Source organism: Ixodes scapularis, unplaced genomic scaffold (genome assembly GCF_016920785.2).
Source record: "Ixodes scapularis isolate PalLabHiFi unplaced genomic scaffold, ASM1692078v2 PGA_scaffold2__306_contigs__length_199485367, whole genome shotgun sequence".
Taxonomy (NCBI): Eukaryota; Metazoa; Arthropoda; class Arachnida; order Ixodida; family Ixodidae; genus Ixodes; species Ixodes scapularis.
In genome coordinates, this window is record NW_024609857.1 from 190,335,926 (window position 1) to 190,348,811 (window position 12,886).

Sequence of the window (12,886 nt, forward strand, 5' to 3'; positions counted from 1 at the left end):
GGTTGAGGCTCAGAAAAACCTTGAAGCGACCTGGCAAACCACCTCGCCACCCCCTGCACGATGCTAGTAATCCGATCGAACGCCGCCCGAGTGACGCTGGCATATAGTAAGTTAAGTTTGTAATTGTCCTGGAGGTTTTTTTTCTGGGACGGAGGAATCGCCTCGCAAAAGCCGACACAACTCTAGGTTGAGGAGCGTTCTACCATACAAGTGGCGTCGGAAGAGGAAAAACGGGGGGAAAGAGAATAGCGGGGGGAGGGGGGGGGGGTCTTCAGTTCCCTTCCCCCCCCCCGCCCCCTTCCAGATATTTCGGACTGTTAAAGGAAACAATACGGGAAAGAGGGTGTGGTCGAGCTTATTTTAATCTGAAATTATTTATGCATATATATCGCTACTGTCGCTCTTCACTGCATAAAAGATTGCGTAGATGGTCATTGTTAGAAACTCGTTGTCAGAAGGCATTACTCGTCACATGCTTAGTGGTTCGGAAGTTCAAAGCTATGTCTTTTCGACCTAAATACTTGTGCCCATTGTAAAAAAAAAAAAAAAAAAAAAAAAAAATGCAAGAATAAAAAGCTGGAAAAAAAAAAACTATCAAGAATTCGCCGGAAGTGTTGTATTCTTGCATATTCAGAGGTTCAGAACTTCGAAACAAGTTTCTTTTACCAAAATGTGTACAGGCTAAAAGAAACACGTCCCAGGAACGTGAAGCGAAAAAAAAAAAGTTTTCTTTTAATGACGTGCTGAACTTGAACACCATTAGAAATCTTCTCAGATAAGTTAATTAATTCCTTAACGTAAAAAAACAATAAATACATTATTTTGTATTCTGCAGATGGCAATGATATGTACTGTATGTGGTGTTAATTTAAATGCGATACCTCAAACAACTTAGACAAAAATAGATATCAAGTGACTGACTTTTCAGGATTCGAAAGTTCGAAGCTTTTCGAATTCTCTTGATAAATAAGTTCGAAAGTTCGATATTCATCGAATTTTTTGGTCAGTCAAGTTCGGAAGTTCGAAAAGCATCGAACTTTGAGGCGCAATAAGTTCGAAAGTTCGTAAAAGATCGAATTTTTTAGCGTAATAAGTTCGACGGTTCGAAAAACGTCGAACTTCTTAGCTTAACAAGGTCGAAAATTCGACTTCTGTCGAATTTTACGATGTAAACAATTCGAAAAATCGAAATCTTTCGAACCTTTCGAACCGCTTGAATCGATCATCGAAACTTCGATTCGAAAAAAGTTCGCGGCATCCCTAGTTTTGATGCAGTTTGTTGTCGTACGTCGTGTCGGTGTCGAGAAGAGCGGTGGGGCTTGGGAGTTTGTGACCGGTGTTATTCGTGAACACTGGTGTGGGCTGCTGATGCGTCTTTTTTTTATACTGCCACCACCCCGAACTTTGAAGATACACGGGCCCGTAGCAGTGCATTATGCTGAATCGCGAGCTCCTTCTCTGTTGACGTCGCTTTCCTGGTACCACTCGTGGATACTGCAAGCGTTTAAACAGTGTGCACTGTCTCGCCTACATCCCCGGTGACGTACTCGACCTGTTGAAACTTATTGCTTCCGTCATTTTAGAGTGCGCAAGGCAGTTATCTCGTTGGTCTGGTTTCGGTTATAAAAGCAAGGCAAAATGCTCATAGTTCCCGCCCTCAGTACACGTTGGACGTCTTCCACACTTTGACACCAGATAACTGAATGAACGAGGACTTACATTCACTTCCGAGGTTACTCTCGCCGCTTCCTCACCGTTGAGCAGCAGGATGAGCTGGCGACAAGCCGCGGATGAAAGGCTTGAGCATCAACAGCCCAAGCGCACTCGGTGCCGATGCCGGCGACGCGGGTTTCTGTCAACCAGGAGGCCAGCACAAACCGTGACCGTTCCAGCTCTTCGTCATGACACGGTGTTGCAGAGAGCAGGGTAAAATACAGCTACACGGATCACTGAAGCAAACGACTGCTATCTTAAGTCTTGGCTTGTGATTGCGGCTTTGTAGTAGATCATCTTATTCGTTTTGCTGGAGAGACGCAAACGACGGGCATAACAAAATCGCTTGCATATTCCGCATATCTCACAAAAGCATTTACCCTGTCACCTTGCGAAAAGCGCGAAACACGGAGTGTGCACCGTCCTAAGCTTCCCGTTTTTTACCTGCTTTAGAGCAGTTTGTACCTGCTAGTAGATATGCCTACTGAAACTGAAACAGGGCAGTGCCAGAGAGAAAGAGACAAAGTTGAGAAAGCTTGCTCGCTCTCCAATTTCTCAACTCTCAAGTGATTGTACCATAATAAATGCACCAACACGTCTTCCAAAATAAAGAAAGAGCACTACGTTCACAACATAAAAAATGGTCTCAGTACATGCATCTGTGGGAAGGTAGGAAACCTTGCCCTAATTTATTCACGCCGCATGATTGGCGCAACAAACTCGTTGCAGGACCGAATCATCTATATACTCGAGCGGTGTGCGTCGCTATGCGAACGCAGTCCAACACGAAGCATAAAAAAACGGCAGATTTAAGACAACAATCCGGAGTCCATTATTCAATTAAAACAACGTAATTTTGTTGAAAACGCCCGCTGCTTCTTACTCACGGTATGTGTCAGGATACTTCCACAGTTTGAAACGGAACGAAGGAAGATTTACTTTTACAAACGCTCGCTGCGTCCTCCCGGACCAGCTGGACCGGATCAGCTGACGACGACTGGACTGTACCCGTTGAACCTCCACCACGCAACAAACAATTTGCGCTCCGTGTTAAAAGCGTGGTTCAAACAGACCCGGAATACGAAGCACCGCACCACACACGTCGAATGTTTCAGCTCTTTTTCGCATCGCCGGGTTGCACCAAACAGAACGAGATCGCCGAAGTCAACGCCGCGCTGTCGTGAACCTTGGCTTGTGGTTGCGAACTCGTGGACCCTGTGACTCCCTTCGCCTTCAAAGCACACACGACGATTACGAATGCTACTTTCCGTCTTCCAGGAACATCACAGGGGCACTTCTCCGGTCACGTCTTCACTATGTGCTCGCAAACACCGAAGCTCTATGCGAAGCTTCTCGCGTCCCGTCAAACCAAAACAGTAGCGGCGCCATGCGTACTTGCCAGATTTTCTCCGGTCAAACAAAAACAACGAAAGCCACCGGCGCTTGCTTCCAGCGTACATCGGCGTTGCGCTTGCGCCGTGGCCAGATCGCTTGCAGTTGAAGGTTGAAGCAAAAACGAAACCAACTGCAATGTCACGTGTTCACATCGAGGACACGCTTTTTATATCCATTTTAACTGTTTGGAACGAATAATTAGACCGATGACTTTATTTGTGGTGTCTAAGAAACTGTTATCAGGACCCCTAAACTAAATACAAACATGGGCGGCATGAGGGAAGCCGCATTGCCATCGACCAGAAGATGGCGGCGAGCACGGTAAGCGCGGGTTTCGCCAACGCCCTGCGACATGACGCAATTGCTTTTGGTGCATATCTGTCTCCGATATATGCTTCTTTCCGCGGCATTTGTTTCGACGGTCCTTTCTAAGTGTGTCCCCAAGCATTCCGGTGCTTCGATAGCCGGCAATGCCGCGGTCGTCGCCGGGGGCGATGCGTGTTATCGAGGTCGGCTACACGGTTATGCGTGTATGACCGAACCAAAGCACGTTTTTTACAACCTCGCATGATTTCTGAACGAATTATCCGTTACTCATCGTGTAAATTTATGGTAATTTGTGTAAATAGCGTGTTTTTCACCCCAAATATTCGCCAAATACACGGGACTTGCTAACAGTGTAAAATGATGATAGTGATCAATGTTGAAAGACCAGATTTCCAAAAAGTGTCTAATAGTTAAATGGATATGACAGAGGGAATTACATTGTCTCTGAATTGTAAATAAAAAAAAAAGTGAACCAAAAAAGCAAGAAAACATCCTGCAACACGGCTTACAGAACGCAGTACCTCCCATGCACAACAGGAGTGGTGTACCACATTCCCCTGTCTTGCGGGAAATGCTACATTGGCCAAACAGGCCGATGTATCAACGACAGAGCCCGTGAGCACGCAACGTCTCTAAAGGGAACAGCGGAAGGACATCTGGCAGCTCATTGGAGGACATGCCAGTGCAGTGTAGCTTTGAAAAATACCACCATTCTTGCAAGAAACAACAATCCTCATGCACGCGAAATGCTCGAGGCGCTCGACATTGAGGAGCACGCCAAGGATTGTGTCAGCACGCCATCAATCACCATACACAAAAAAGAAAGACAATACCTACGGAATGTCATGCCCCAAACAACAGCAGCACGAGCAAGTAGCGGGCTATAGTTCAAAAACAATAATTTGCTAGGAATGCTGTGCAAATGATTTGTATATATTTTTTGTATAAGTGTAAATATGGGAAGTGATCTTTAATAGTGGAATAGGGCAATTTATAAAATAGGTTTATCGCGCTCCACTTGGGACTCAAAAAGAAGGAGCAAAAGCGCAAGGAAGAAGATTACACTAAAATATCGTTGGTAGTCAGCTGTGTCTCCTATCCTGTCCTTTCTGTCTTCGTGTTCTAGTTATTTCTAAAGTTCAAGCTGATATATTTACAAGTATGTACCAACAAGCTCAACTCTTCACCGTTATGCAGTTCCTTTCTAGTTATTTGAGCCCCTCCTTCCTATCTATTCATCTACTGGACCCACAAACGCTTAGTTTGTTCATTGCCGCCACTACTTGCCGGGGAAGACTACTAGCGCGCAGCATCAACAAGAAAATCATCCTGGCAGATGTCAGACAAATTTTCGGAATTATAACACCGTCACAAGGGCACGCTATGCGAGTGAGCAAGATTCTCAGGTCCGAGACGGAGGCAACAACGGCTTCTCACAGATTTTCTACGTGCCAAATGTCCTCACTATAACGTTTTTATGAATTACCTGACAATGGCAAGATACACAACAAAAACCATCTGGACGAATTATTACCTTCCATATTTGAAACAGCACCTGGCAAGGAAAGCCAAAGAACACCCAGAACGGCGAGCCCTCCAGGTCATTGGAGACGTCACCATCTCAGCTAAGGCAAGAAAAGTACTTGAACAAGGACCAAAGTCTGCATTGCCACCTCGGCTGCAACCCATCGACAAGGTGGCCCTTGTCAGAAGTATTGCATCCAAGGCTGATGTTGAAAACGCTGCGCAGGTAATCAACGAGGAAATCGATTGCATCGCGAGCCTAAGAAGCTCAGTAACACCAGGTATGAGCTTTCGTCCCACAATACAGGAGCTAATTAGCAAAGATCTCAATTTATGCGTTTCCGACAAGGAAGGCGGATTCGTCGTCCTAGATTCAGCCACATACAAAAAGAAAGCTTCTGCCGCCATGGCAAAGAACTTCATTGACGTGGACGCAAAAACACACAAAAAAGCAAAACAAGCGGTTCTGAAGCTCCTTGATAACAGCAACATGAACAGTATACGCACAAAAATAAGACAAACAAAGAAAGGACAGCTGCAAGTTTTTTTCTCTGCGAAAACCCACAAAGAGGGCATACCGTTTAGGGCCATTGTGTCGGAAAAAGGAACCTGGCAAATCCATCTGTCGACGTTCCTATCCCATCGCCTATCCTTGATACAATCGGATGATTTATACAAAATCAAGAATTCGGAACAATTAATTGCATATCTTCAAGAAAATGGAGCCGGTGTCACATCTGGATTTTCAATAGATATTCAAAACGTGTACTATTCGATTCCGCACACAAACCTTATGTCAATTCTCCGCTCTACCATTGAGAAGCAAGGCACCACAGCTTTTCAGAACGCCGCAGGAATAAATGTAGACACCTTTTTAGAACTATTTGGTGTATATGTAAACGCGACTGTGGTGGTATATCAAGACCAACCAATGGTGAAAAAAAGCGGAGTATGCATTGGATCTCGAGTGGCGCCGCAGCTATGGGATATGTACCTGGCGGCATGCGGCAAGATCATCGAAAAAAACCTGAAACAAACAGGCATCCAGGCGATTTTCCGTTACGTGGACGACTAAATACTAAGTGCCACGGAGGTCGACGACCAGATAAACGGATCCAGAGACACAGTTCTTAGATGCTTCAAAGAAAGTTGCCCCGACTTGGTTTTCACCTATGAAGCACCTGTCGAGAAAAATATAAAATTTCTAGATCTCAATCTGACTTTCAATCAAGGACACGTGTACTGGAGTATGAACCCCGGTCAGCGAAAGGATTTCTGCCGTTCACATCTGGACACTCAAGAACCATCAAGAGGAGTGTCGCTAGCACGGCTCTAATCTCTGCCCTACACAAATCGTGTGAGCATCAAATAGGGCAAAGTTTTGAAAAACAGATGCGCCGCCTACGAGATTCGGGATATCCAACTAGTCTTATGGTGCCAGTCTGTGAGAACATCTGCAAAAAGTTGAAGCATACAAGGCAGGAAAACGGAGACGCTGACAAAACTCGACGGAAGATCGTGGTGCTACCGTACATTCATGGAATTACCCACAAATTGAAAAAAAAAAAATTGCAGCAAGAAATGACGTAGTAGTAGTATGCTCCGCGCCCAACAAAGCATACTATATGTGCAGTGAAGTGAATCAAAAAAGCAAGAAAACATCCTGCAACACGGCCCACAGAACGCAGTACCTCCCATGCACAACAGGAGTGGTGTACCACATTCCCCTGTCTTGCGGGAAATGCTACATCGTCCAAACAGGCCGATGTATCAACGACAGAGCCCGTGAGCACGCAGCGTCTCTAAAGGGAACAGCGGCAGGACACCTGGCAGCTCATTGGAGGACATGGCAGTGCAGTGTAGCTTTGAACAATACCACCATTCTTGCAAGAAACAACAATCCTCATGCACGCGAAATGCTCGAGGCGCTCGCTATCCAGGAGCACGCCAAGGATTGTGTCAGCACGCCATCAATCACCATACACAAAGAAGAAAGACAATACCTACGGAATATCACGCCCCAAACAACAACAGCACGAGCATGTGGCGGGTTAGTTTAAAAACAATAATTTGCTAGGAATACTGTGCAAATGATATGTATATATTTTTTGTATAAGTGTAAATATCGGAAGTGATCTTTAATAGTGGAATAGGGCAATTTATAAAATAGGTTTATCGCGCTCCACTTGGGACTCAAAAGGAAGGAGCAAAAGCGCAAGGAAGAAGATTACACTAAAATATCGTTGGTAGTCAGCTGTGTCTCCTATCCTGTCCTTTCTGTCTTCGTGTTCTAGTTATTTCTAAAGTTCAAGCTGATATATTTACAAGTATGTACCAACAAGCTCAACTCTTCACCGTTAAGAATCTATCATGCGGCATCGACCATTGTAGTGCAGTAGAATTGGGAACTACCAGTAGCGAGCTTAAAACGCGTGGAAAATGCATTTCAGGACTTTTTTTTTTAAATTATTTGTGAAGTTTTTAGGCACAGTCAAAAAACAGCAACACGTCTGTAAATAAAAACGGCTGAACAATGCTTTCGATAGAGCTAAACATGTACCCGTTAAAGGAGCTGCGCAACCATTCCAGTGCTAGCCGCATAAATAATTTGGGAGTTGGTGTCTCGACCTTGCTGAAGTAAAGAACAAAAAACCGCTTTTGCCTGCATGTCCTAGTTTTTATTGTAAAAATTGACAAAATTGAAGTTTTCGGCACCTCTCAACTCCTTCACCATCTTCCGAGTCACGTGCGCTGTGACGTGAAAGGGGGACGCGCGGGGTTCCGGTGAAGCTCTCTCTAGAGCTATCAGTGATCAACGAGAACTCACCCGCTCGCGACCACGTGATCACGTGCTTGCGCAGCGCGATCAACATGACGAAAGGAGGAAAGTCTCGCCCGGGTCCGGCCGTCCCCGTTCGGCTTTGCCCCCGTAAACCTCCGGCTTCGTGAGGCTGTTCGCGGTAGCAGATAGAGCTGACGATTTTGCTGACTTCGGATAAATGGCGCCACTAAAACTCCGGATAATAAAAGTTTTGTCGATGATACCAGGTTTTTGACGCATTTATATTAATGTGGAACGACAAGATTTATAGAAATTTTATCTTTTATCGAGCGGGTACTGCAGAAGTTCCTATCTTTTTACAACTCCCCCATCGACGTCATGCCGCGTGGTTCTTATGGCCGCCGCTCGCGGCTGCAGGTCTGGAAATGTACCGGTAAAGGGCCTCTAACAAAATCCTTCCTGCTTGAAAGAAGATGAGGAGGAATAAAGGGTTCTTTCTGGTCTCGCTCCAAGTGGCTGACACATTTTCGATACATGGTGTCAGAAGTGGGATTTGTTTAGTACAAAGAACGCCGATATGGAACATCTGCCCCCTCCCGAGTGCATTGTGATTTCTGACAGCGCCGCAGAGAATTGGAAGAAGTTTCGGCAGCGTATCAGAGCTGTTCTTCAAGACCACAGCACCAGCGAAAGAGAGGACGCCAGCGCACAAAGCTGCCGTTTCTCTGCATGTAGCTGGACCATAAGCTATTGACGTATTCAACACATTTCCACTGACAGCGGCTCAGCGAGAAGACTACGATGCCATCGTCCAAGTCTTTGAGGACTACTGCAGCCCGAAGTGCAACGAGACATACAAACAGTACGTGTTTAGAGCAAGGCAGCAGAAAGAAGGCGAGAGCTTCGAGCAGTTTCTTCGCGACGTGCAGCTTAAGGCTCAGACATGCAACTTTGGTGAACTGAAGGACCCCATGGTCAGAGACCAGCTTGTCTGCGGAACGACAGACAAAAAGTTGAGTGCTCGTCTTCTGCGAGAGAGGAACCTTACTTTGGAATTGGCCATCGAGGTCTGGAAAGCTGCGGAATTAGCGGCTGCCCAGAATCGCACCCTCGAGGGCGAAGCAAAGATTCACTGAGTCAGCAAGTCATCAGCAGCACCAGGACGAGCCCCTTAAGACAAACAAAGGCGTCAGTGTGGCTACTGTGGAAGAAGCCATGAACCAAGGAAGTGCCCTGCGTGGGGCCAAACGTGCACGGCCTGCAAAAAAAAAAAAAAAAAAAATCACTTCTCATCTTGCAACCGAAGTAAAAAAAAAACGTTCACGAGGTGCGAGCACCGACAGCAGAGGAACTGGAGCAGTCGCTTGAAGACTCAGAAAACTACTTCCAGATACTAGCAATACAAATTGACCAGGGGTGCTATTCTGGTCGCAAACAGTCACGTTCGTGTTTCTCGAAAACTCCTCCCCCCTACGAACCGCTCGCTCCTATTGGCCACAGCGCGCATGGAGAGCTCGCGCTGTCGCCATGGAAACATTCTAGAAACTCGAACACTTCAGCCCGTCACAAACAGTCACTTTCGCCTTTGGCTGATGACGTCAAAATGACGTATGACGGACGTTCCACTATATTATCTGCGGCGCTAACATTTGATAGCTGAACCAAATAAGATGGCCGCTTTTCTCGTTGTACAACGTTCGCTGGACCAAGGCGCACAACAACGGATATTCAGAAAACACGCCAATGCTTTCGCGATGTCGGAAGAGACATTTCGGTGTCAGTACCGGCTGTCTAAGAGCACAGTGACATGGCTCTGCGATCAACTTCGCGATGAAGAGGGAATACGGCGCCAACGAGAGACGGAGACGACGATTACCGTTGAGCAGCAAGTTCTAATCGCGCTTCGGTTCTTCGCCACGGGTGGCTACCAAGGTGCCATAGCTACCGACGAAAGCCTGGCCGTCGTTCAATCGACGGTCAGCAGAGCTGTGACGGCGGTGGCAAACGGCATTGTGAACAAGCTGGGAAGGGACGGCTGGGTCGATTTCCCAAGGAGCGAGGCGGCCAAGGCAGCCGCGAAAGAAGGCTTCCGTCGCCACCACGGCAAGCTAACCAACATCGTGGGATGCGTCGACGGAACCTTCGTAGCTATACTTGGACCAAAGGAAACCGACACCGTCGTGCCGGCGTCGTATTGGTGCCGCAAGCATCACTATGCCATTAACGTCATGGTGGTAAGTTCATGTTGCGTTTCTAGTATATCTGGTATTCACTGGCGGCCATAGCTGAGCTCACTGCCGCTGAGCACGAGCTGACGGCAGGCTTCCACAACGCTTCCAGCGTGCACACCGCACGCCATCAAAATTGTTTTCCTTGGGAGACAATAAATAAGAACTCATCACGAGCGTGTGCTGTGAGCAGTAACCTCAAATATGTCGTCCAGTGAATACCACCTATACAGTTCATTTCTAAGTGCACACAATCACAATAAGTGCGCATACTGCGCAAATTTTCAGGGTAATCATTTACACAGCACAGGATGAGAATGGCCCCCCTCCCCCCTTTAGTCTCTCAACGACGGTTATCTTGATGGTGTGGAATGCACCTTTCGGAAGAACTGCGAAGGCGCATATTTATATCCTGTGGGACCAGCGCGCTCTCAACAGCGACGACAACTAGAGGGGCTTGTACACACGCGATGGTGTAGACTGATGACATATTAGTCATTTAAGCTACCGACCTTTTTTTTTTCAGTTCATGCGGTCCGGCGTTTCCCGACGCACGTGAGCTTTGGCCAGTGCTTGGTACCATTTGATCGCACTAAACATTGTTTGTTTCGGCACTCGGTGGTCCCACCGGATATAACAATGGATAACTTAACCGGGACACGGACAGACACCCAGCCATCCTAACAACCACAACTATTGCCTCCATTGAATACCACCTGAAGTGGTGGTTGTCTTTGCTGAGCACGCACTAACTGCACACTAAATGCGAGCCTCCGCAGTGCTTGCGGACGCCCATACACATCATCAAGATAGTCGTCCTTGGCAAATTAAGATGGGGGAGGAGGGAAGGGGCTCGTTTTGAGATTGTGACATGAACAGCGCGCATCACTATGGCGTCCAGTGACGTGAACACCACTTATACCTGCAGATGAGTCGGTGCAGATGCACCGATTCGGCTTCATCTCTCTAGTTCTTGGACATTGGGCCGTATGTCTGCACAGGAGCTCATAATGTGGTCGTTTTTCATCAGAGCTGTTTATTTTTTTTAAACAGATTTGCCACGCCGATATGCGCATCGAGTGCATCGACCCCACAATGCCTGGCTCAACTCATGACTCTTTCGTGTGGAAGAGTTCCTGGCTCCGTAGACAGCTCATGCAAGGTCGAATCCTGGGACCCGGCGAGGCCCTCTTGGGTAGGTAATCTGAAGAGCGCTATGATACGGGGACAGCTTTCTTAGATAACGTAGTCAAATGTGTGGGCACCCGTACTCCGTGAGTGATGGACAGTACTATTCACGGGCTCCCACAAAAAAAAAAAAAAAAAAAAAAACTAAACTATGTGACCTATAGCTATACTATGTGCGAGCACCATCACATAACGGATAAAAGTGAAATGTGAGACACGGTATAGCTTCAGCGTTAGCTAACGCAGCACTAAAAAATTCATATAAAGTCTGAACGTTGCCATTTTAGCCACAAACCGCGACAGGAACACGACGAAAGTTATGTCAATACAGTGATTACAAGAACAGTAGAACAAATGGCGAATACGCTAGTACAAATACCCCGGCATGCAGTCACTTGTAAAAAGTGCGACAGGTACTCTGGTGCACATGGAGTGATTGTATGAAAGCAAAGTATCTCAATGGTCCGCAATTTACTGGCCCGAGTATTGCGGGAAACGCGATCGTCCTTCTTGCAGGAGACACGGCCTGGATGAAGTACCCCGATGATTAAACAGTGGCGCAGCTCGCGCATCCGGCCCTTGTGCCTTCAACACGAAAACTTCGAAAGTCGCAGACTGGCAAGCGGAGCCACTTTGTGTTGTTTGTAAAGAGTCAATCTATTGGGCCTACACTGTATATCTCGACCTTATGCTATGTATAAAGGTATATCACAACAGTATACACACTTGTGGGTATGCAAGTCTTGTTAGACATGATACACTTGATACCCTAATACCACAGGAAAAAAAGAATGTACTGTACGTCACCTTGAACGATATTTGATTTAGGCTGGCTCACGCTTTTGGCAACAAGTGGCTACATCTGCGAATGGTGCTGCAGTGTATATTAAAGATAGAGCTGAGAGGTGTTTTGCATCTTCATACAAAATAAATAATGTCGCGAGCGGCGTGAGGGAACATGCATTTATGTACTTCGTCTTTATTTCTGCATGCAGGCGACAGCGCTTACCCCCTGGAGCCATGGATGCTTACGCCTGTCACTAATGCTCGGGCCTGCAGACGGAGTGGAGCCGTGCAATACGGCGATATAACAGCCGCCATGCGTCAATGCGTTCCGTGGTGGAACGGTGCATTGGCCTTTTTAAGCAACGGTTCCGCTGCTTGCACAAGTATCGGACCTTGTTCTACTCGCCAGACATCGCCGGCACCATAATTTCGGCCTGTGCAATTCTCCACAACGTCTGCCTGTACGTTGGAGAGGCGGAACCACAGCCGGAGCCTGAGGACGACAGCAACCAGACCCCTCGACCAGAGCCAATCGCTAACCCCCCAGCTCTAGCACAGTTTGGCCAACTCTACGAGAGGGCACAGGCTGCGAGGGCTTCCCAGGTGGCTCGTTGTGAGAGGCCATGAGTCTCGTATACAGGACAGAGACCTGCGCCCCAAGCTATACAGCACCGTCAAACGCTCACACTGAGGTCCATAACACTTTTTATTTTCTGTGCCAATTCTCATACTCTTACTTGTGCCTCTAGACATGGACGAGCGAAAATGCAGTACGTGCATCTGGTCATCTAATCGCTATCGCAGGTCACAATGTTACGCCAGTATGACTGAATATCAAGAACAGTTTAATTTCTCTTTGTGTAAATATCCATTGCCTATGAAACCTTGTTTTGATTAGCCAGCATTGGATAGCTTCGCATTTTGAGCATTTGGTAACATTTTA

At 46.8% G+C, this 12,886-nt stretch overlaps 1 long non-coding RNA gene across 1 annotated transcript; it reads left to right on the forward strand.

Moving 5' to 3' along the window:
• The first annotated feature begins 3,391 nt into the window (after positions 1-3,391).
• On the forward strand, positions 3,392-12,210 carry LOC115317123. The gene is made up of 3 exons (XR_005715110.1): positions 3,392-3,429; positions 11,023-11,164; positions 12,153-12,210. It is a non-coding gene; the product is annotated as an uncharacterized LOC115317123 (long non-coding RNA).
• Positions 12,211-12,886: the final 676 nt, after the last annotated feature.